General features: G+C 40.5%; 1 protein-coding gene and 1 long non-coding RNA gene across 2 annotated transcripts in view; both read right to left on the bottom strand.

Moving 5' to 3' along the window:
* Positions 1 to 25,590, bottom strand: part of dnmbp (dynamin binding protein) — a 119,717-nt gene that overhangs the window by 64,984 nt on the left and 29,143 nt on the right. The window lies entirely within an intron of this gene.
* Positions 20,480 to 21,482, bottom strand: LOC110498820 (uncharacterized). The gene is made up of 3 exons (XR_002469872.3): positions 21,365 to 21,482; positions 21,141 to 21,236; positions 20,480 to 21,051 (listed from the first exon to the last, which is right to left on the bottom strand). It is a non-coding gene; the product is annotated as an uncharacterized LOC110498820 (long non-coding RNA).

The raw sequence follows: 25,590 nt of genomic DNA, 5'->3' as shown, positions 1-25,590 counted from the left end.
TCGCAAGTCAAATCGCAATTCCAACATTTGGTTAAAAATAAGTCCTAGATTAATTGCCCATATCGTGCAGCTCTACGTGGCAGTGTGGACATTCTCAATTGAGCAGTGGTGTAAAGTACTTAAGTATAAATACTTTCAAGTACTACTTAAGGTGTTTTTTGGTATCTGTACTTGACTATTTTTATTTTTGACAACTTTTACTTCACTACATTCCTAAAGAAAATACTGTACTTTTTTAATCTATACATTTTCCCCGACAACTAAAAATACTTTGCAGAACGCTTAGCAGGACAGGAAAATGGTCCAATTCAAACACTTGTCAAGTGAACATCCCTAGTCATCTACTGCCTCTGATCTGTAAAACTCACTAAACACAAATGCTGTGTTTGTAAATTATATCTGAGAGTGTTGGAGTGTGCCCCTGGCTATCCGTAAATAAGAAACTAGAAAATGGTTTGCTTATTATTTGGAATTTGAAATGTATAATTTTAAGTACATTTTATCAATTACATTTGATACTTAAGTATATTTAAAACCAAATACATTTAGACTTTTACTCAAGTAGTATTTTACTGGGTGACTCACTTTTACTTGAGTAATTTTCTATTAAGATATCTTTAATTTTACTCAAGTATGACAATTGGGTACTTTTTCCACCACTGCAATTGAGTGCAGGAAATGCAGAAATTATTAAAGGGCTGAACTTTGTTTTGGTTGAAGTTGAAATGAACAGTATAAAACAATCAGAATGGAGAAAGACTCATTGACATCCCTTAGAATGTCTGTGTTGCCACTCTAGGATCACTCACTACTTATAGAGCAAATGTAGAACTTTTATTATTCAAAATCTCAACATACTGTCAAACCGTCCATGTTTTTTTTTATAAATGCTGTGATATTATATTTTGGCCATATTGCCCAGCCCTATTTGCCATATTTCTGTCTATTTGAGCTGGTCAGTATGTCTAGGTCATCCTATCTAAAGCAGCTTTAATTTTTTTTAATCTATTGTGTAGTGAAACTGCATAAGTGTTGCTCTCCACTTTCTGGAGGACTGAGTTTTGAAATCAGTGGAATTAGAGTCTGATAGCTAAAGAGATGGAGAAAACACCCATCACCAGATTACACCAAGGGCAACCTTGGTATCCATCATGATGTAAGAGTCTAGCAGGCTACATTTTCAGATATTAGACATTTCTAATTTTGGCAGAATGTAGATTCACTTCAACATAAAGTGTGCTGTTAGCTAACAATCTTATTATTCAAATCTCAAAGACATTGCTTGGCTGGTTATAATGTTAACTAGCTAACATTGAACTTGGTTGGTTAGCTACCTGCAGATTCATGCAGGGTAGTGACGTCATGGTTGGTTCATTTATGGTTCATTGTTTACCTAGCTAGCTAGCTAGCTACATGTCTTAACAAAAGACTCCACTATGCAAGTAACCATTTCGGTTGCGTATGTAAATTGAGTCTGAGCATCTACTCTGATGAGCACTCTCATCCGAGTGTGCCAGAGCGCAGAATAACTAACAAATTTACGAACGCTCAACACCCGTTGAATATGGCCGGTGTCAGTAAACATCAGCAAAAAAGCATAATACATTGTTGCCAGCAGCACAGTCACCATCACTGAATAACCAACTCTGCTAGGGCGAGTAAAATGGTCAGAGTGGGGTGTTCTCTCATTTGTGTCTGGAAGAAGCTAGCCAATGTTAGCCAGTTAACTTGGGTGCTTGACTGCCGTTGGTCAGAACATTCGGATCAACCCCACTCATCAGCCAGAGCGTCCAGTGTGCCCTCAGAACGCTCCAAGAGCGCAACGCTCTGAATTTACGAACGGACAATCTGACAGCACAGTTGCAGTCACCAATGCTCTGGATAACATCCTAACCAGCTCTGCTAGGGCGAGTAATGTTCTGTGAGCTGTTCTCTCATTTGTGTCTGGAAGTAGCTAGCAAATTAGCTTGGGCGCTTGACTGCTGTTGTTAGTACAGAACAATCCTTAAACAACCCTTAAAGAAATGGGTGAGGCTAAAGCTTAAAAGGTTGTGAACGATGCTGAAGAGGTGTAGACAAAGAAGGGGTCTCCAGTAGTAGTACCAAAACATTCAAAGGCCATTTTCTCAAAAGTAAGTTTATCAACTTTCAAAGCAGAATTACTTTCCCATTGTTCCTCAACTGTAACTGAGGAACAATGCACCAACAATATGAACAAGAGAAAATCAAAAGAAAACAACAATGTAAAAATCAAGACGCAATGTCAACTGAATATGTTTGAGTGCATGTACGTTATTATTTTTATTTGTTTGTGTGTGTGTTTGTCCGTACATGTGCATTTGAATGAGTGTGTGTGTATAGGCATTTGTACAAACACCTGCATTAGCATCAGCCTCAGGCGAACAGGCATTAGCTGTAACACTGCCCCTCAGTGTCATTCAAACTTATTTTGTTATTGTTTTATTTTTACTTAATTATTTTTTACTTTTATCTTTGACAGTCATTCTATACCCCGCCAGCAACTCCAATTCCACATCCTAACCCTCAGCCCATCCCGCCCATTCCACCCATCTCTGCCCTCTTCGGATTTCTACACACCATATATCTTTCAACTATGCTGTGATGTTTAACACACAATTTCAATCCATCAAATAGAATCTACAGATTTTGAGTTAAAGATAAATACCTTAACTAAGCGTATTAGTAATTGACTGACCCGGTCTCTCCAGATCTCCTAACAGTACTATTTCTAGGGTCAATTTTAGATCAATGTTATGCATTTTCAGCAATTCCTGAACATGAGACCAGAAACAGGCTACCTGAGGGCAATACCAAAATAAATGGTCAATTGATTCTGTATCCTCACAACAAAATCTGCAGAGCTTTGATGATTGTATGCCCCAAATATTCACATTTTTGTTGGTGGCAAGAATTCTATATAATCATTTTAACTGAAAAGCACGTAATTTAACAATTTCATTCGTATTTACAGATGGCATACAAGTTTGTTATTAACCTCTATAGGATTGGTGTCCTCACCCGCGATACGGTTGAGCTACTGTTTGAGGAAAGTGCAAAACTTTTATCACGGCAACTGGTTTGATAGATTCACCTCTGAAGGTAAATAATGAGAGATAAAATGTAGCATAGTTTTGTTTGATCAAATCCATTTTTATATTCAAATGTAGGAACTGGCTTCCACAGTTTGAAACCCTGCAGTATCTGCCTTCCCCCCACCCCCCATCTAGACGTGCGAAGGTTAGTGTCTTTTCTGTAAGGAAGCTAATTATCAATCATTTATGCCATTCCTGGGAGTGTGTCAACGTACTTTTTTTATTACGATATCATTTTTGTATGTTCTCTATAGTTATGTCCTTGAAAATGTATCAATTTACCAATTCGGCACATTTGGGCAGAATTTATACAACATTTTGAACAGTAATGCACTGGTTTATTGGATCAGTCCAAAACTTGCACATACACGGCTGCCCTCTAGTGGGAAGGTTAAGATAACGTAGGCTAATGTGATTAGCATGAGGATGTAAGTAACAAGAACATTTTCCAGGACAGACATATCTGATATCGGCAGTAAATTAAAATTATTGTTAATCTAACTGCACTGTTCAATTTACAGTAGCTATTACAGTAAAATAATAGCATCCTATTGTTTGAGGAGAGTGCACAGTTATGAACTTGAAAAGTTATTAATAAACCAATTAGGCACATTTGGGCAGTCTTGATAAAACATTTTGAACAGAAATACAATGGTTCATTGGATCAGTTTAAAACTTTGCACATACACTGCTGCCATCTAATGTCCAAAATCTAAATTGCGCCTGGGCTGGAATAATACATTATGGCCTTTCTTGCATTTAAAAGACGGTAAAAAAAATTACAATATGTTTATTCTTTTTCCAGATCTAACGTATTGTAATTTTGTTCTGTTCTGGATGACTGTGTGATAACGCTCTCGGTAGCCAATGTGAGCAAGACCTTTAAACAGGTAAACATTCACAAAGCCGCGGGGCCAGATGGATTACCAGGATGTGTACTCAAAGCATGCTCGGACCAACTGGCAAGTGTCTTCACTGACATTTTCAACCTCTCCCTGGCCTAGAGTGTAATACTTACATGCTTTAAGCAGACCACCATAGTCCCTGTGCCCAAGGAAGTGAAGGTAACCTGCCTAAATGATTACCGCCCCGTAGCACTCATGTCAGTAGCCATGAAGTGCTTTGAAAGGAAGGCCAAAAAGATCATCAAGGACATCAACCACCCGAGCCACTGCCTGTTCTAATTAGTAGAAATCAAAATAACTTCACAGATCTTCATTGTAAAGGGTTTAAACACTGTTTCCCATGCTTGTTCAATGAACCATAAACAATTAATGAACATGCACCTGTGAAACGGTTGTTAAGACACTAACAGCTTACAGATGGTAGGCAATTAAGGTCACAGTTATGAAAACTTAAGACAAAAAAGAGGCCTTTCTTCTGACTCTGAAAAACACCAAAAGAAAGATGCCCAGGGTCCCTGCTCATCTGCATGAATGTGCCTTAGGCATGCTGCAAGGAGGCATGAGGACTACAGATGTGGCCAAGGCAATAAATTGCAATGTCCATACTGTGAGATGCCTAAGAAAGCGCTACAGGGAGACAGGACGGACAGCTGATCATCCTCGCAGTGGCAGGTCACGTGTAACAACACACGCACAGGATCGGTACATCAAACATCACACCTACGGGACAGGTACAGGATGGTAACAACAACTGACAGAGTTACTCCAGGAACGCACAATCCCCCCCCTCTTTTATACCACTGCTACTCTCTGTTATTATCTATGCATAGGGACTCTACCTTCATGTACATATTACCTCGACTAACCGGTGCCCCCGCATATTGACTGTACCGGTACCAACTGTCTATACAGTGCCAAGAAAATGTATGTGAACCCTTTGGAAATACCTGGATTTCTGCATAAATTGGTTATAAAATTTGATCTGATCTTCATCTAGGTCACAATAGACAAACACAGTCTGTTTAAACCAATATCACACAATCAATTATGTTTTCATGTCTTCATTGAACACACCAAGTAAACATTCACAGTGCAGGGTGGGAAAAGTATGTATGTGAACCCTTGGATTTAATAATCTTTGGTGACTTTAATATTCACATGGAAAAGTCCACAGACCCACTCCAAAAGGCTTTCGGAGCCATCATCGACTCAGTGGGTTTTGTCCAACATGTCTCTGGACCCACTCACTGTCACAGTCATACTCTGGACCTAGTTTTGTCCCATGGAATAAATGTTGTGGATCTTAATGTTTTTCCTCATAATCCTGGACTATCGGACCACCATTTTAGTACGTTTGCAATTGCAACAAATAATCTGCTCAGACCCCAACCAAGGAACATCAAAAGTCGTGCTATAAATTCAGACAACACAAAGATTCCTTGATGTCCTTCCAGATTCCCTCTGTCTACCCAAGGACGCCAGAGGACAAAAATCAGTTAACCACCTAACTGAGGAACTCAATTTAACCTTGTGCAATAGCCTAGATGCAGTTGCACCCCTAAAAACATTTCTCATAAGAAACTAGCTCCCTGGTACACAGAAAATACCCGAGCTCTGAAGCAAGCTTCCAGAAAATTGGAACGGAAATGGCGCCACACCAAAATGGAAGTCTTCCGACTAGCTTGGAAAAACAGTACCGTGCAGTACCGAAGAGCCCTTACTGCTGCTCGATCATCCTATTTTTCTAACTTAATTGAGGAAAATAAGAATAATCCGAAATTCCTTTTTGATACTGTCGCAAAGCTAACTAAAAAGCAGCATTCCCCAAGAGAGGATGGCTTTCACTTTAGCAGTGATACATTCATGAACTTCCTTGAGGAAAAGATCATGATTATTAGAAAGCAAATTACGGACTCCTCTTTAAATCTGCGTATTCCTTCAAAGCTCAGTTGTCCTGAGTCTGCACAACTCTGCCAGGACCTAGGATCAAGAGAGACGCTCAAGTGTTTTAGTACTATATCTCTTGACACAATGATGAAAATAATCATGGCCTCTAAACCTTCAAGCTGCATACTGGACCCTATTCCAACTAAACTACTGAAAGAGCTGCTTCCTCTGCTTGGCCCTCCTATGTTGAACATAATAAACGGCTCTCTATTCACCGGACGTGTACCAAACTCACTAAAAGTGGCAGTAATAAAGCCTCTTGAAAAAGCCAAACTTTGACCCAGAAAATATAAAAAACTATCGGCCTATATCGAATCTTCCATTCCTCTCTAAAATTTTAGAAAAGGCTGTTGCGCAGCAACTCACTGCCTTCCTGAAGACAAACAATGTATACGAAATGCTTCAGTCTGGTTTTAGACCCCATCATAGCACTGAGACTGCACTTGTGAAGGTGGTAAATTACCTTTTAATGGCATCAGACCGAGGCTCTGCATCTGTCCTCGTGCTCTTAGACCTTAGTGCTGCTTTTGATTCCATTGATCACCACTTTCTTTTGGAGAGATTGGAAACCCAAATTGGTCTACACGGACAAGTTCTGGCCTGGTTTAGATCTTATCTGTCGGAAAGATATCAGTTTGTCTCTGTGAATGGTTTGTCCTCTGACAAATCAACTGTAAATTTCGGTGTTCCTCAAGGTTCCGTTTTAGGACCACTATTGTTTTCACTATATATTTTACCTCTTGGGGATGTCATTCGAAAACATTATGTTAACTTTCACTGCTATGCAGATGACATACAGCTGTACATTTCAATGAAACATGGTGAAGCCCCAAAATTGCCCTCGCTAGAAGCATGTGTTTCAGACATTAGGAAGTGGATGGCTGCAAACTTTCTACTTTTAAACTCGGACAAAACAGAGATGCTTGTTCTAGGTCCCAAGAAACAAAGAAATCTTCTGTTGAATCTGACAATTAATCTTAATGATTGTACAGTCGTCTCAAATAAAACTGTGAAGGACCTCGGCGTTACTCTGGACCCTGATCTCTCTTTTGAAGAACATATCAAGACCATTTCAAGGACAGCTTTTTTCCATCTACGTAACATTGCAAAAATCAGAAACTTTCTGTCCAAAAATGATGCAGAAAAATTAATCCATGCTTTTGTCACTTCTAGGTTAGACTACTGCAATGCTCTACTTTCCGGCTACCCGGATAAAGCACTAAATAAACTTCAGTTAGTGCTAAATACGTCTGCTAGAAACCTGACTAGAACCAAAAAATTTGATCATATTACTCCAGTGCTAGCCTCCCTACACTGGCTTCCTGTCAAAGCAAGGGCTGATTTCAAGGTTTTACTGCTAACCTACAAAGCATTACATGGGCTTGCTCCTACCTATCTCTCTGATTTGGTCCTGCCGTACATACCTACACGTACGCTACGGTCACAAGACGCAGGCCTCCTAATTGTCCCTAGAATTTCTAAGCAAACAGCTGGAGGTAGGGCTTTCTCCTATAGAGCTCCATTTTTATGGAACGGTCTGCCTATCCATGTCAGAGACGCAAACTCGGTCTCAACCTTTAAGTCTTTACTGAAGACTCATCTCTTCAGTGGGTCATATGATTGAGTGTAGTCTGGCCCAGGAGTGGGAAGGTGAACGGAAAGGCTCTGGAGCAACAAACCGCCCTTGCTGTCTCTGCCTGGCCGGTTCCCCTCTTTTCCCCACTGGGATTCTCTGCCTCTAACCCTATTACAGGGGCTGAGTCACTGGCTTACTGGGGCGCTCTCATACCGTCCCTGGAAGGGGTGCGTCACCTGAGTGGGTTGATTCACTGATGTGGTCATCCTATCTGGGTTGGCGCCCCCCCTTGGGTTGTGCCGTGGCGGAGATCTTTGTGGGCTATACTCGTCTCTGGATGGTAAGTTGGTGGTTGAAGATATCCCTCTAGTGGTGTGGGGGCTGTGCTTTGGCAAAGTAAGTGGGGTTATATCCTTCCTGTTTGGCCCTGTCCGGGGGTGTCCTCGGATGGGGCCACAGTGTCTCCTGACCCCTCCTGTCTCAGCCTCCAGTATTTATGCTGCAGTAGTTTATGTGTCGGGGGACTGGGGTCAGTTTGTTATATGTGGAGTACTTCTCCTGTCCTATTCGGTGTCCTGTGTGAATTTAAGTGTGCTCTCTCTAATTCGCTCTTTCTCTCTTTCTTTCTCTCTCTCGGAGGACCTGAGCCCTAGGACCATGCCCCAGGACTACCTGACATGATGACTCCTTGCTGTCCCCAGTCCACCTGGCCGTGCTGCTGCTCCAGTTTCAACTGTTCTGCATTATTATTATTCGACCATGCTGGTCATTTATGAACATTTGAACATCGTGGCCATGTTCTGTTATAATCTCCACCCAGCACAGCCAGAAGAGGACTGGCAACCCCACATAGCCTGGTTCCTCTCTAGGTTTCTTCCTAGGTTTTGGCCTTTCTAGGGAGTTTTTCCTAGCCACTGTGCTTCTACACCTGCATTGCTTGCTGTTTGGGGTTTTAGGCTTGGTTTCTGTACAGCACTTTGAGATATCAGCTGATGTACGAAGGGCTATATAAATACATTTGATTTGATTTGAATAACTGATGGACCCTTCTTTGGCAGCAATAACCTCTACCAAACATTTTCTGTAGTTATGGATCAGACCTGCATTTTGAACAATTCCTCTTTACAAAACTGTTTCAGTTCAGCAATATTCTTGGGATGTCTGGTGTGAACTGCTCTCGAGGTCATGCCACAGCATCTCAATCGGGTTGAGGTCAGGACGCTGACTGGGACACTCCAGAAGGCGTATTTTCTTTTGTTGAAGCCATTGTTGATTTACTTCTGTGTTTTGGGTCGTTATCCTGTTGTGTCACCCAACTTCTGTTGAGCTTCAATTGGTGGACAGATCGCCTAACATTCTCCTGCAAAATGTCTTGAAAACTTGGGAAGTCATTTTTCTGTCAATAATAGCAAGCTGTCCAGGCCTTGAGGCAGCAAAGCAGCCCCAAACAATGATGCTCCCTCCACCATACTTTAAAGTTGGGTTGAGGTTATGATGTTGGCGTGCTGAGCCTTTTTTTCTCCACACAGTGTTGTGTGTCCTTCCAAACAACTCAACTTTAGATTAATCTGTCCACAGAATATTTTGCCAGTAGCACTGTGGAACATCCAGGTGCACTTTTGCAAACTTCAGACGTGCAGCAATGTTTTTTTTTGGACAGCAGCGGCTTCTTCCGTGGTGTCCTCCCAACACCATTCTTGTTTAGTGTTTTACATATCATAGACTCATCAACAGAGATGTTAGCATGTTCCAGAGATTTCTGTAAGTCTTTAGCTGACATGCGAGGAATCTTCTTAAACTCATTAAGCATTCTGCGCTGTGCTTTTGCAGTCATCTTTGCTGAACGGCCACTCTTAGGGACAATAGCAACAGTGCTGAACTTTCTTCATTTATAGACAATGTACCATGTACTGATGAACATCAAGGCTTTTAGAAATACTTTTGTAACCCATTCCAGCTTCATGCAAGTCAACCATTCTTAATCTTAGGTCTTCTGAGATCTCTTTTGTTCGAGGCATGGTTCACATCAGGCAATGCTTAGTATAGTAAACTCAAATTTTGTGAGTGTTTTTAATAGGGCAAGGCAGCTCTAACCAACATCTCCAAGCTCGTCTCATTGATTGGACTCCAGGTTAGCTGACTCCTGACCAATTAACCTTTGGAGAAGTCATTAGCCTAGGGGTTCACATACTTTTTACAACCTACATTGTGAATGTTTAAATTATGTATTCAATATAGACAAGAAAAATACAATAATTTGTGTGTTATTAGTTTGAGCACAATATGTGTGTCTAATTGTTGTGACTTAGATGAAGATCAGATCAAATTTGACCAATTTATGCAGAAATCCAGGTAATTCCAAAGGATTCACATAATTTTTCTTGCCACTGTAGTCTCACTTTTGTTACTTTACTGCTGCCCTTTAATTACTTCTTCCTTTTATTACTTATTCCTATTTTTTAAACTGCATTGTTGTTTAGGGGCTTGTAAGTAAGCATTTCACTGTAAAGTTGTATTCGACGCATATGACTAATAACATTTAATTTGACATGCCGAGAGAGGAGTTCGAATTGGTCTGCCATATAGAAGGCTTTTGTCTATTCGAGCTGGGTCAGTCTGTGTTGGTAATCCTGTCGAACGTGGCTTTTTTATGTATTGTGTAGTGGAGCTGCATAAGTGTTGCTCTCCACTTTTTTGGAGGATTGAGTTTTGAAATCAGTGGAATTAGAGTATGATGGCTAAAGAGATGGAGAAAACACCTGTCACCGGATTACATCTTCAAACTAAGGAAAACCTTGGTATCCATCATGATGTAAGATAGTCTAGCAGGCTACATTTTCAGATATTACACATTTCATTTTTGTGCGTCGTAGGCTATAATGCTTCAATGTTTCACTTGTTCATTTTCTTAGCGTCAGCTCCAAATCATAGTCTATAAACAAGCTACAATGAGCAACAATAAATGCAACAACTTCAAATATTTCAGAAATCAGTCAATTGAAATAAATTCATTAGGCCCTAATCTATGGATTTCGTATGACAGTGAATACAGATATGCATCGGTTGGTCACAGATACCTATAGAAATAAGGTAGGGGGGCCTCCCGAGTGGCACACGGTCTATGATAGCTAAAGTATGCTAGCTAAAGAGATGGAGAAAACACCTGTCTCCAGATTACATCTTCAAACTAAGGGCAACCGTGGCATGGCATCCGTGACAGGGAGACACGTCCATCATGCATGATGATTTATACGGATGGGTAAGATAGTCTAGTTAGCTACATTTTCAGATATTACACATTTCCAATTTTGACAGAAAGTGGTTTCATTTCAAGCTAAAGTGAACTGTTAGCTAGCTAGCTAACGTTAGCCGGCTGGCTCCCAAGCTAACATTACGTGTATGACATTATTCGTATCCCAGAACCATTTGCTCTGCTAGTTAGAGCCTAATGTTAGCTAGCTAACATTGAAAATGGTTGGTTAGCTCGCAGTAGATTCATGCAGGGCACTATGTTCATTGTTGTTTAACTAGCTAATGTTAGCTGACTGGCTCGTTAGCTAACGTGACATGTGTGATCTTACACATTGTTTACCTCGCTTCATTGTTTACCTACCTATTTACATGTCTTAAGCTAAGTGCACAACACCCGTTGAATATGGCCGGTGTCAGTAAACGTCGGCAAAAAAAGCACAATGAAATTGTTGCCAGCAGAGCTGGTTAGGCTCTGTTTTCCAGAGGTAAACAAATCATCGGCTAGAGTGTCAAGTGTGCGCTCTGAACACTGAGAGCGAAACGAGATGGGTGGGGCTAAAGCTTAAGAGGGTGTGAACATTGCTGAATTGGTGTAGACAACTTCACTTGATACCAAAACATTCAAAGGCCATTTTCTAAAAAGTGAGGTTACAAGTTTATCAACTTTCAAAGCAGAATTACTTTCCCATTGTTCCTCAAAAATGCACTGTATGATATACCATTTTGTAGCTCTGAGTCTATACTTTTATCCAATATAAAAACACAATTTAAAATGTTGCTACATAAGACCAAATCCAGGTGGTGAGTCACATATCAACGCATACACCCTGTACCATGGAATCAAACATCTTGCAATCTGTATGGCACAGCTGTCAACATCCTGGTCCTCAAATGAAACTGGTATACTTTCTTATTTATGCTATTTTTATTCCTCCACCAGATTTGATCCTTTATATATTGGGCAGACAGACCAGTTCCCTACCACCTGCCGCTGCCACCTGCCTCCTCCATTTTTGGGGTAATAAATTGGCTGTAATCTTGGATTGAGCAGACCTTGCCATGAAAAACATAACTCAAACATCTTTCCCATAACTACAGCTATTTTATCAACCAGAACATTTGAGTTGACATAATATTTGTTCCTATCTTTTCAGGGGGGTGACATTGAAGCCAGCTCTGCAATGCTTGTTTGAAAAAGAGAGATACTAAGAAAAAGGTTTTATTTTTAATTAATCAAAAATGAGAAATGGCAATCCGCACAAAGGCAAAAAGGCTATTTTTAAACAATGGATGAGCTTTTCTTAGTAATCTATCTGAGAACCATTTAGGGTTCAAGTAAAACTTCCAGAGAGAGGTTTAGTGCTTTTATATTTAATAATCTCAACCCACCCAATTCATATTAATTATATAGATAGGCATGAGTTGTCTGGTTTAGCGTCCAAGATAAAGCAAAATATTTTTTGCTCACATGATTTGAACAATGAATCATCAAGAATAGGCAGTGCCATAAGTAAGTGAGTAAACTGAGATATGACTAAGGAGTTAAATAGGGCAGGATCTCCTATCTCCTAAGTTTTCTATTGAAATTCATTGTGGAGAGCTCATATATTTAGTGATATCCAGGCATTAAAAATCCAGTATTACTTCATCAAAGGCCTTTTCAAAATCCGCTATAAATACCAGACCTGGCTTAGATGTTTCATGATGTTCTGTTGCTATTTCTAGTAGTAGTAGTCGTATATTATCTCCAATGTATCATCCATGTAGAAAACCTGTCTGATCAAGATGAACCATATCTGGTAAAAACCTTTTTAATTCATTGAGTGCTATGCAGTTTGCTAGAATTTTTACATCACAACATTGAAGTGTAAGAGGCCTCCAGTTTTTAAGATAAACTGGATCTTTATATTTGCCATCTGGGTCTTGTTTTAATAATAGACCTTCCTGAGGAGTACCTGACAGACTACCATTTCCATAGGGATAGTTAAAACAAGCTAACAATGGACTTTTTAGTATATAAAAAAAAAGGCTATACCTCGACAAGTATGCCATCAAGCCTTAGGGTTTTTCCAGACTGAAAGGATTTAAAACATTAATCCTCTAATTTCACACTGATCTTTCTGTCCATTTGTTTAATTTCCTTTTTTAAATTATTATTTGGAAATAATTCCTTACAGTAATCGTCATTCAGTGGGCGAGGATGAGACCAAAAAGGGAAATTGTTGAGCGTGAAAAACCCAGCAGTCTTGCAGTTCTTGACACAAACTGGTGCGCCAGCCACCTACTACCATACCCTGTTCAAAAGGTACTTAAATCTTTTGTCTAGCCCATTCACCCTCTGAATGACACAGAAACACAATCCATGTCTCAAGGCTTAATCTCTTTAACCTCTTACCTACCTTTACCTGTAATTTGCACTGTGATTTCATTTGAAACTTAACGATGGGAATTATAAAAGGAGATTTTTTTTAACCAGAGTTTAATCAACTGTGTGATGCATGGGTTTAGTTGTCAACAGCTTCCCAGCAGAAGTCATAGAAATTACCCAGTTATAAGAGAGGTGCACGAACCATCCACGTGAAGATTAATTTGTGGAATCATATGATCGACTCGAAGAGATTCAGATTTCTGCCCTGCTAGAGCTGCCCCAGTAAGTGATGTTATTGTGAAGTAGAAACATCTAGGAGCAACAACGGCTGAGCAGCACAGCCGAGTGCTGAAGCGCGGTTGCAACACTCACTATCGAGTTACAAACTGCCTCTGGAAGCAACGTCAGCACAATAACTACTGGTCAGGAGCTTCATGAAATGTGTTTCCATGGCTGAGCAGCTGCATACAAGCCCAAGATCACTATGCGCAATGCCAAGCATTCGCTGGAGTGGTGTAAAGCTCGCCGCCATTGAACTCTGGAGCAGTGGAAACGTGTTCTCTTGAGTGATGAATCACATTTCACCATCTGGCAGTCCAACGGAGGAACCTGGTTTTGGAAGATGCCAGGAGAACTTGCCCCAATGCATAGTGCCAACTGTAAAGTTTGGTGGAGGAGGAATAATGGTCTGGCTCTGTTTTAATGGTTCGGGCTGGGCCCCTTAGTTCCAATGAAGGGAAATCAGACCGCCACCCATAGTCTTACCTAGGAGCAACAACCGCTTTATTTAACCTTTAACTAGGCAAAGCAGTTAAGAACAAATTCTTATTTACAATGATGGCCTACCCGGGGAACAGTGGGGTTTTACCTTCAGCTTGGGGATTCGAACCAGCAACCTTTCAGTTATTGGCCCAACGCTCTAACCACTAGGCTACCTGCTGCCCCGTTCTTATAGTCCACAAAAACAACCTTGCCGATGGACCAAAAACCCAGCCAGCTGTACGTTATCCATGTCCAACTCGTTAAAGAAAAAATCTTTGTCCAGTACGAGGTGCGTAATCGCTGTCCTGATATCCAGGAGCTCTTTTCAGTCATAAGACACAGTGTCAGAAACATTCATTTAAAAAATATGTTCACATAACGTGAACACACAAAATAGCACAATTGGTTAGGAGCCCTTAAAACGGTAGCTATCTCCTTTGGCGCCATCATAATGACCTGTATGATTTGTCCAAGTATATGACATTTGTGGTGCTACAATTAATGAAGCTTTGCATTTTGTATTCTCTCTGGTTTTAAAAAATGTTAGTATTGGTCGTATTGTCACAATGTACACAGTGGCCACACTTGTAATTACCATTGGGCAGGCCTGGGAGCCATGTGTCACTTCTTGGGTAGCTGCATTCTGTGGATATTGGAATCGGCTAGATTCCGCACACGTTTGAAAACAAAGGCAAGGGGGAAATGGTGTGAACTCTCATAGATTTGGATCACTTTTGAGGATGTTCCAGTGTTTCAACACGATAGATTTGACGCGACCGGCACATGGGCTGTACTGGAAAAACGTTTGGTCCTGGTTTCTATTAGTGCCAACGAGTAGACTGACGTTCAGTCTCCTCTCTAGCACAGGTATAGGTCTGTTCAATGACATTCTTATCATACATGCGTGGCGGGAACCTGGTTGGCATATCATTAGCTTTGCACTCGAAATCTATGTCGGTACTGCAGTTAGGTCAGAGTCTTCGGAATTGACCCACCGGTATGTTCCGCTTAAGGTGTACCAGGTGGTTACTGTCGGCACGGAAAAGTCTATTGTTTTTGTGGACTGTATAATATATTTTTTCCCCGACTTGTGTCTACTGTGAATTTGAGATTGGGTCAGATAAATTAATATAAGAAATTAACTCAGAGGAGAGCGTCAGTACAATTCCATTCCAGTAGGTTGTCATCTATGTATCTTTTACTAAGGGCAACATTCTGGAAATATGTTTTTTTCCTGGACATCATAAATTAAGGTCTCCTCCCAGTGTCCCTTTAATACATTTGCATAGTTAGGAGCGAATGAAGCTCCCATCACAGTACCCCAAACCCATTGGCAGAAACTAAAGTTAGACAGAGGTAAGACACCCTCTGGTCTAGTGTTGAGATAGCGAGAGAGCACTCGTAAGACTGTGTAATATTAGTGTAGAGAGCCTGAACATCAAGTGTTACCAAGATGCTTTTGGTGTCGCATCTACAGTTATTGATTGTCTTAAGCATATCCCTGGTATCTCCTAAAAAGGCTGGCAATGCTGGTACAAATTTAGAGATGAAGAAATCAACATACTTGGGTTCAACAGGGCTGGAGGCAGGGTTTTCTCCTATAGAGCTACATTTTTATGGAATGACTGACTTGCTAGTGCTCTCCCATCATGCATCATGTCTTTCCAGGCTTTTTTCACGATAATCGACTTGAGTGGGTTCTTCCTGTTCACAGAATGTGCAACCTTGTCATGCTGCTGATCCAGTTTCTGCTGTTCTGCCTGCGGCTATGGAACCCTGACCTATTCACCAGACGTGCTACCGAATCCTGGACCTGATTTTTCAACCCTCTCTCTATCCCTCACTCGCTCTACCGCACCTGCTGTCTCTACCTCAATGCTTAGCTATGAAAAGCCAACTGAGGTGCTGACCAGTTGCACCCTCTATAACCACTGTTATTATTATTTGGCCAGTCTCTTTCCCCTCAGGAGGCTGAAAAGATTTGGCATGGCACCTCAAAGTTCAACAGCTGCACCATTGAGAGCATATCGACTGGCTGCACCACCACTTGGCATCTGACCGCAAGGCGCTACAGAGGGTAGCGCGTACGGCCCAGTACATCACTAAGGCTTTCCAGTGTTTTACTTGCTATATTGTATTTACTTCACCACGATGGCTTTTTTTTGCCTTTACCTCCCTTATCTCACCTCACTTGCTCACATTGTATATAGACTTATTTTTCTACTGTATTATTGACTGTTTGTTTTACTCCATGTGTAACTCTGTGTTGTTGTATGTGTCGAACTGCTTTGCTTTATCTTGGCCAGGTCGCAATTGTAAATGAGAACTTGTTCCCAACTTGCCTACCTGGTTAAATAAAGGTGAAATTAAAAAAATAAAAATAAAAAGGCTGAGCTCCCTGCCATCCAGGACCTCTATACAGTGGTTCGTCCTTTAAAAAGTTGCAGTGTACAGCAGCACTAACTAACTCTGGGAATGTCAATACAATCAAACAAACAAAGGCAATGATCACAGTCATACATTGGCTTATATGCAGTAGTTTGTCCTTTAAAAGTTGCAGCGTACTGCAGCACAGCTTGCATGGTGCCGCAGAAATCTATGGCACGTTATTTAAGTGCCAACCACTGGTACCATTAATGCTAGTTAGTGCTAGTTTGACCACCAGAGAGCATCTTTGGGAAGCAGTTGATAGCCTTCAATAGTGTCTGTACTAGAGAATGTGAAACCGTTTTTTGTACGAACATAGTATATGGGAATGATTAAGAAATGTTGCTTACTTAATTTGATTAATAATATTATAAACCCTCTGGGTTTCCATTAGGATGGAGCGGAAAATATGGCGCTGTACAACTTGATGGTCGGGAGTAGGCTACAGTACTGGGCTATTTAGCAAAAACAATCCCTGTGTCGTGCGGGCACACGGGAGACTGGGGTTCAGTAGGCTGTCCTTGTAAATAAGAATTTGTTCTTAGCCTCTCTGAGCACGGAACCCGGTAGCGGGCTGAAATTCCACAACATACGGTGATCGCTACATAAATAGTCATATTAAACATTCATGAAAATACAAGTGTCTCACATGTATCGAAAGCCTAGAATCATGCTAATCCAACTGCATTGTCAGATTTAAAAAAGGATTTACTGCGAAAGAATACGATGCGATTATCTAGAGCCCCATTTTTATAGAGCCCCATAAAAAAAAAATTCAACCAGCACAGGCGTAACAAAATCACAAACGGCATTAAAATACATCGTTTACCTTTGACGATCTTCGTCTGTTTGCAATCCCAATGCTCATTGTTACACAATGAATGATCTTTTGTTTGATAAAATCCGTTTTTATAGCCTAACACAAAACATTTTGTGAACGGCTTGTGTCGTGAATTCTGTCTCATTCCATTTTCAACGACACATTCCAGGTAAATAACCCTCACAGAACGTGACTTTTCTAGTCATGTTTGGTTTAATTTCAATCAACTGGTTTGTTTGTAACACAACCAAACCTGATGGGTCATTTCAATTATTGATTGAAAGAAACGATTTGAAGACAACAAGTAATGACATCACTGTGCACCAATGATATGACTATATTTTAACCCAATGACCACTGATCGTCTTGAAAACTAGCTGGGTAGATAGCCAATGAGTTGAGGTAAGTGGCAATATGCAATGGTTGTGTGTTGGAAGACCAACCCATGTCGTAAACTCCAGCGTAAAGAGAATCATTCGCTATTGAAGTTTTATTCCGGAAGGAGCTACGCATTTTACGCAAAGCGTTGTTTTGGTAAACGCGCAGATTCAGCTGTTTATATATCAATCAGTATGGCGAGTAAGTCAGGGAAAGCTAAATCTAAGTCTAGATATACAGATGTACACACAATTTTATAATAAATTGATCAGAAAAGTGAGACAAAGATTGTTGTAGGAAGATTCATTTAGCGATTCCCAAGTGGAGGAATATATTTTGAACGGAGAGGACACCGTTGTAGCCACTGTGTATAATCTGTAACGTGCCTGCAGAAGAGGAACAATGTCACCGTTTTGGACTGGTAAGTTCTTCTCATGCTAATGCCGTTGTTTGAAATTAATAATATAGAATATTATTTGTGATTTTACATTTTAGAAGCAATATATAAAAATGTAATGTAATGAAATGATGTATTGAAAAGTGATGAAATGTGTCTGCCGCCCCACCCCAACCCACATGAAATAGCCTATTTGAGGCTGTTGAGGGGAGGGCAGGCCCACAACAATGGCCAAAGTGAAATGGAGACAGTAGATACAGCTGGTCTGTTGTAATATAAGAGACCGTAGATCTAGCTGAAATGTCATAATATAATAGAGACCGTAGATCTAGCTGAAATGTCATAATATAAACGAGACAGTAGATGTAGCAGGTCTATAATAATATATTCAACCTTATGTTCCCTGTACTTATATTTATATCTGTTTATTATACCTCAGCAGCACAATATTGTGTAGAGGTTTGGCAAAGTGGGTGATGTTATATCCTTCCTGTTTGGCCCTGTCTGAGGGTCTCATCGGATGGGGCCACAGTGTCTCCTGACCCCTCCTGTCTCAGCCTCCAGTATTTAGGCTGCAGTAGTTTATGTGTCAGGGGCTAGGGTCAGTTTGTTATATCTGGAGTACTTCTTCTGTCTTATCCGGTGTCCTGTGTGAATTGAAGTATGCTCTCTCTAATTCACTCTTTCTCTCTCTTGGAGGACCTGAGCCAGGACTACCTGGCATGATGACTCCTTGCTGTCCCCAGTCCACCTGGCCTTGCTGCTGTTCCAGTTTCAACTGTTCTGCCTGCGGCTATGGAACCCTAAACTGTTCATATTTACGCTTGAGGTGCTGTCCTGTTGCATCCTCTACAACTACTGTGATTATTATTATTTGACCCTGCTGGTCATCTATGAACGTTTGAAAATCTCGGCCATGTTCTGTTATAATCTCCACCCGGCACAGCCAGAAGAGGACTGGCCACCCCTCTTAGCCTGGTTCCTCTCTAGGTTTCTTCCTAGGTTTTGGCCTTTCTCGGGAGTTTTTCCTAGCCACCGTGCTTCTACACCTGCATTGCTTGCTGTTTGGGGTTTTAGGCTGGGTTTCTGTACAGCACTTTGAGATATTAGCTGATGTATGAAGGGCTATATAAATACATTTGATTTGATAGAGGACTGAGGGTCTTCCAAATATTGAAAGTGTGTAAATAGTTACCCATGTTATTTTATAAATGTATATATTTTTTTCTTCATATTTTTCTTTCCATATTTTTTTTTTTTTTGGGGGGGGGGGGGGGTGTTAGAATACCATTTTGGCATTTTGTATATAGTTATTTGTTTCAAAATGTATACCTTCACCAATTTGGCCACTTGGGTACATTTGGGCTACTTGTGTGGGACACCTGGGTGACTTCATGATAAATGTCATGTAGCACACTCATTTTGTAAGTTATCATTCTGAAACTTTGCACAAGTACTGTTGCCCTCTTATATTTTTCACTGAAATTGGCCCCATCATCCTACCCGAATGTTTGTTTTATCTTGTTCATTTTAAAGATACAACAATAAAAAGAAAAAAACATGTTTTTTTTAATTGTATTATCTAAACCATATCTATTGTGTTATATTCTCCTACATTCAATTCACATTTACACAAACTTCAGAGTGTTTTCTTTCAAATGGTACCAAGAATATGCATATCCTTGCTTCTGTGCCAGAGCTACAGGCAGATAGATTTGGGTATGTCTTCAGGCGGAAATTGAAAAAAGTAGGGGGGGGGTTTAAGAGGTTTAACAGCACATTACTCAACACTAGTGAGACTCATGTCGCCTACGTAAGGCTACAGTATATCGAAAAATATGACGTGACACTCCGCCAATAATTACATAGAGGATTGGAGGATTCTAAATTAAAACCAAAAGCCACCTCGTGGGCAGCCGGCACGGGTATCGAACCTGCATCTGTAGCAATGTGTTTTGCACTGCGGGAGCCCCCATCCACGAAGTATCAAAATACAGAGAGGTGTTGGTAAAGGTATATTGTCCTAATAGTCCATAATGGGCTATTATAATACTGTACATGGTGTCCAGGTCAAGATAAATAAAAAATGTCTTTATTAAACCCTATCAGAAAGAATGTTGGTACTTATTTATTTATTTTGATCCAAGGCCATGAATGAGTGTCACTCAGCATTACATTGGTGCCGAGGCTATATGACGGTCATTAATTTGATAATATATAACGATATTTGAGATTATTTTGTTTGTTTTTTAAAACAAAGAGCACAAATGTAATCTGAATAAAGGCCAAAATAATATATTTTTGTTTTTAGAGGGAGAGAAACGCTGGGCCAATTGTGCGCCGCCCAAAATGCCAAAATATAGCCCTGCTAATAGCCATAATGACACTATACAATAAGTATTTTCCAGTAAGCAACAATGTTTAACTTCATTAGACAATTTTGTTCCAATATTTCTGCAATTCAGTGATATTTTTTCCCTTAGTAATTCATTATGGATCCATAACTAAATAAATAAAAAAATCGGCATTTAGAATGTATTTATCATTATTTTATTAACGAAAGCAGAAAGATGCTGATGATGAAATACAGTACATGCTATGACATTTGGATAATAAAGCATTTTGAAGATATAAGCCCCCCTGCATTTGTTTATTAGGCTATAGCAGAACAGTATGATGGTCCAGACGGCCATTGCTGTGCCTGGTGAGCAGTTGATCAAGTTCTGTTGTCAGAAGAGGAATGGAAATGTCAGGGTGAACAGACAACTTGATGAACCCGCCAGGTATGTTGACTCCGCCTGTCGGAGGTGGAGTTCCAGAGGTCACAGGTGTACCTGACACACCGGCACGGGTATGGATTGTGACTCCATCTCTTTTCATCGCCCTCTTCAACGCATCATTCTCCGCCTGACTCTCCGCCAATGCCGCCTGGTTCTGGACCAATGCATCAACTGTCACCCGTATCTCTGCCCTCCGATATTGTTTCTCTTTCTGCTGGTCTGCCTTCAATGACTCAATCTCGATCTTCAAAGTTTGAATCTGATCCATGTGCACCTTCATCATATGACAGAATGGTACAGCCCTGAGCCCCATCGATTACAGTGGCCTATGATAGAAACGGTAGATCAAATAAGAATTGAAAGTGACTCCAACACACAGATGCTTTGTTCACATTAAGAATCTAGCAAAACTAACCGCTTTCTTGACACCCATGCATTTTTTCGGTGAGGCCCATTGTCCAGCCCTTTGTCCACTGATCTCCATGGATGGTTGTAGGCATGTTTGTAAACTCTGGAAAAAAAGCATTCATGTTTTTATTACACAAGATATTTTTAATGTTTTTATTTATTTAATTATCAATTTTATTACACAGTACACCTACACATTGATAGGCAATAAAAAAATAAATATAAAACTACCTTTAGTTTTGGTGATCCTCTCAGCTCCGGCTAATTTTTCAAGTCCTCTTGTGGTTATGGTCCAAACCCTGGAACGGGTAGCACCATAGAAAGAAGCTTGTGGTTACGGTCCAAACCCTGGAACGGGTAGCACCATAGAAAGAAGCTTGTGGTTACGGTCCAAACCCTGGAACGGGTAGCACCATAGAAAGAAGCTTGTGGTTACGGTCCAAACCCTGGAACGGGTAGCACCATAGAAAGCAGCTTGTGGTTACGGTCCAAACCCTGGAACGGGTAGCACCATAGAAAGAAGCTTGTGGTTACGGTCCAAACCCTGGAACGGGTAGCACCATAGAAAGAAGCTGACTTGATGAAAACAATGTCCATTTCGTCTGTTCTCTTTGGTCACAGTGTCATTTTTTGCAGGTAGGGGGATGTTCACGCCTACATTAGCCGGGATATGAAGAGTCTATTGTCCTGCTAATCAGGATACAAGTGTTTGAAAATCTGTTTTCAAAATGCCACCAGCTCTCCATCACTACTGTAAATAAAAACACAGCATCTTGTTTACATTCTTTATTGTAACCCCAATGTCACAAATAATTTGTATCTAACTTTCCAATTACCTTGAAGTTTGGGATATACAAATGTGTGCTTTTCATATAATTTTTCGTTCGGATTTAAGTATAACGTTTGAGTGACACCTTTAGTGAGAGGTCTAATGCCTTAATATTTAATAATATCTGCCCTCCCAATTCATATTTAAAAAGGGGCATTTTTCCCGCTGTTATTAGTTACATTGTTTTAGTTTGAACGTGCAGACTGGCACTAAGAACAGAAGGAACGTTTCCCCAGTCAGTGCCATGATTAGTGAAATGCTCCTTAAAAATTGTTGCTCTGTTCTACCAAATGGGGCGGGGTGGGGTTCCAACCCCCCTTCCCCATGGGCTAGGTCCGTCTTCTGTGCACGAATCTGCGGGCCCATCCCAACGCCCCTTGCATTGAACCTTTTGCAGCCACCGCTGTTTCAGTGGATACAGCTGGAGAACTGCAAGGCAATCCCATTGTGCACCACTTGGGAGCCACGACCAATATATATTGTCCTGCTAATAACAGGGTTAATAATATATCTGAGAATATCCAACAGGCTTTTATATAATTCTAAATTAATAATAATAATAATAATAATAATAATACATTTTTGTTTAAAAAATATATATATATATTTTGGAGTTCATTCAGTTTTCAAATAAGTAAAATTTGTGAGGAAAAAGGCCATTTTTGAACATGGGGTGAGACATTGTTACTAATTTGTAAATAAAGCCAGTTTGTTATTTAGAATATTTTATTTCTGTTTTTAGAGGGAGAGAAACCAAAAACCTAGTGTCATCTCATGGGTCTCCCAGTCGAGGCCGGCACGGGTATTGAACCAGCATCTGTAGCACCATTGAGTACTTTCACCATTTATAAGTAGTCAACTGGATGGGACTTACTAAGGGTTAAGGAAAGATCACAATCATATCCAGATCATCAGAAGAAATTAGCCAATGAATTATACTCCTGAACAAATATTCCATAACTTCAGCTGGTAGTAAATCACCAACCTTGTCTTTATTCCTGTTCAGACAACACCCTCCAGGTGGCAGGATGCACCCTTTCAGTTTGTTTACAGACTCAGAAGTAGTTAACTTGTTATGGCTTGGGGGCAGTATTTCAACATCTGGATGAGAAGGGTTCCCAAAGTAAACTGCCTGTTACTCAGGCCCAGAAGCTAGGATATGCATATAATAGAATAGATAGAAAACATTCTAAAGTTTCCAAAACTGTTAAAATAAAATGTATGTATGTATGTATGTATGTATGTATGTATAGCATAATTGATATGGCAGGCAAAAACCTGAGGAAAATCCATCCAGGAAGTGGGATATTTTTGATGTGTGTAGTTTTCAATGGAATGCCTATACAGTATGTAATGGGTTAGGACCCAGATTGCAGTTCCTATGGCTTCCACTAGACGTCAGTCTTTAGACATTGTTTCAGGCTTGTTTTCTGAAAAATTAAGAGGAATGAGACCATTTCGTAAATGGACTGTAGAATGAACCAGAGCTGGTTTGAGCGTGTGACCGACTGTGCGCCCTTCGTTCTTTTTATTTCTATTGAATACGCTATTGTCCGGTTGAAATATTATAGTTTATTTAGACAATAAACAACCTAAGGATTAGTTATAAACATCGTTTGACATGTTGAGACAAATTTTACCGCTACTATTAGGATGTATTTGTCTGCATGCTGTGACCACCATTGAGCCAGTGGATTACTGAACAAAACGTGCCAACAAAACAGAGTTATTGGGAAATAAAGAGGTACTTTATCGAACAAAACAAACATTTATTGTGTAACAGGGACTCTTGTGACTGCAACCAGATGAAGATCAAAGGTAAGTGATTAATTTTATTGCTATTTCAGACTTTCGTGACTCCTCTACCTGGCTTGAAAATGTTTGTATGCTTTTATAAGCGGGGCGCTGTCCTCAGATAATCCCATGGTATGCTTTCGCCTTAAAGCATTTTTAAAATCTGACACAGCGGCTGGATTAACAAAAAGTTAGTCTTTAAGCAGATGTATAACACTTGTATCTTCTAAGAATGTTTATTATGAGCATTTCTGTATTTTGAATTTGGCGCTCTGCAATTTCACCGGATGTTGTCAAGGTGGGTCGCTAGCGGATAGCCTGCGCCAGAGAAGTTAACTACCAGCATTCAGAAATTGTTTTCCGGACTGGTCACTGGTTGTCAATAATACTGCATCCCTGTCCTTTCACATGAGATCCTGCGGTTCAGTTGAGCTCATTCATGTGGGTTGCCTCCGACATTTACAATGTTCTGACACGTCTGCACACAATACTAGAATCGGTTGGGTTCCAAAATTTGGCAGAAATGGGACACGCAGGAAACCCATCCAGAGCCTTATCCGTTTGTGCTCTGGTGTAAACATACCCCCCCCCCCAGACACAAAATTGGCAGCTAGCTAGATGGAGCTCGAGGAGAACATTTTCAATGAATGTACAGTGCCTTGCGAAAGTATTCGGCCCCCTTGAACTTTGCGACCTTTTGCCACATTTCAGGCTTCAAACATAAAGATATAAAACTGTATTTTTTTGTGAAGAATCAACAACAAGTGGGACACAATCATGAAGTGGAACGACATTTATTGGATATTTCAAACTTTTTTAACAAATCAAAAACTGAAAAATTGGGCGTGCAAAATTATTCAGCCCCCTTAAGTTAATACTTTGTAGCGCCACCTTTTGCTGCGATTACAGCTGTAAGTCGTTTGGGGTATGTCTCTGTCAGTTTTGCACATCGAGAGACTGACATTTTTCCCATTCCTCCTTGCAAAACAGCTCGAGCTCAGTGAGGTTGGATGGAGAGCATTTGTGAACAGCAGTTTTCAGTTTTTTCCACAGATTCTCGATTGGATTCAGGTCTGGACTTTGACTTGGCCATTCAATCACCTGGATATGTTTATTTTTGAACCATTCCATTGTAGATTTTGCTTTATGTTTTGGATCATTGTCTTGTTGGAAGACAAATCTCTGTCCCAGTCTCAGGTCTTTTGCAGACTCCATCAGGTTTTCTTCCAGAATGGTCCTGTATTTGGCTCCATCCATCTTCCCATCAATTTTAACCATCTTCCCTGTCCCTGCTGAAGAAAAGCAGGCCCAAACCATGATGCTGCCACCACCATGTTTGACAGTGGGGATGGTGTGTTCAGCTGTGTTGCTTTTACGCCAAACATAACGTTTTGCATTGTTGCCAAAAAGTTCAATTTTGGTTTCATCTGACCAGAGCACCTTCTTCCACATGTTTGGTGTGTCTCCCAGGTGGCTTGTGGCAAACTTTAAACAACACTTTTTATGGATATCTTTAAGAAATGTCTTTCTTCTTGCCACTCTTCCATAAAGGCCAGATTTGTGCAATATACGACTGATTGTTGTCCTATGGACAGAGTCTCCCACCTCAGCTGTAGATCTCTGCAGTTCATCCAGAGTGATCATGGGCCTCTTGGCTGCATCTCTGATCAGTCTTCTCCTTGTATGAGCTGAAAGTTTAGAGGGACGGCCAGGTCTTGGTAGATTTGCAGTGGTCTGATACTCCTTCCATTTCAATATTATCGCTTGCACAGTGCTCCTTGGGATGTTTAAAGCTTGGGAAATCTTTTTGTATCAAAATCCGGCTTTAAACTTC

This window comes from Oncorhynchus mykiss, chromosome 20 (genome assembly GCF_057628025.1).
Source record: "Oncorhynchus mykiss isolate SJ-2025 chromosome 20, ASM5762802v1, whole genome shotgun sequence".
NCBI lineage: Eukaryota > Metazoa > Chordata > Actinopteri > Salmoniformes > Salmonidae > Oncorhynchus > Oncorhynchus mykiss.
This window is presented reverse-complemented; position numbering and strand designations above follow the sequence as displayed.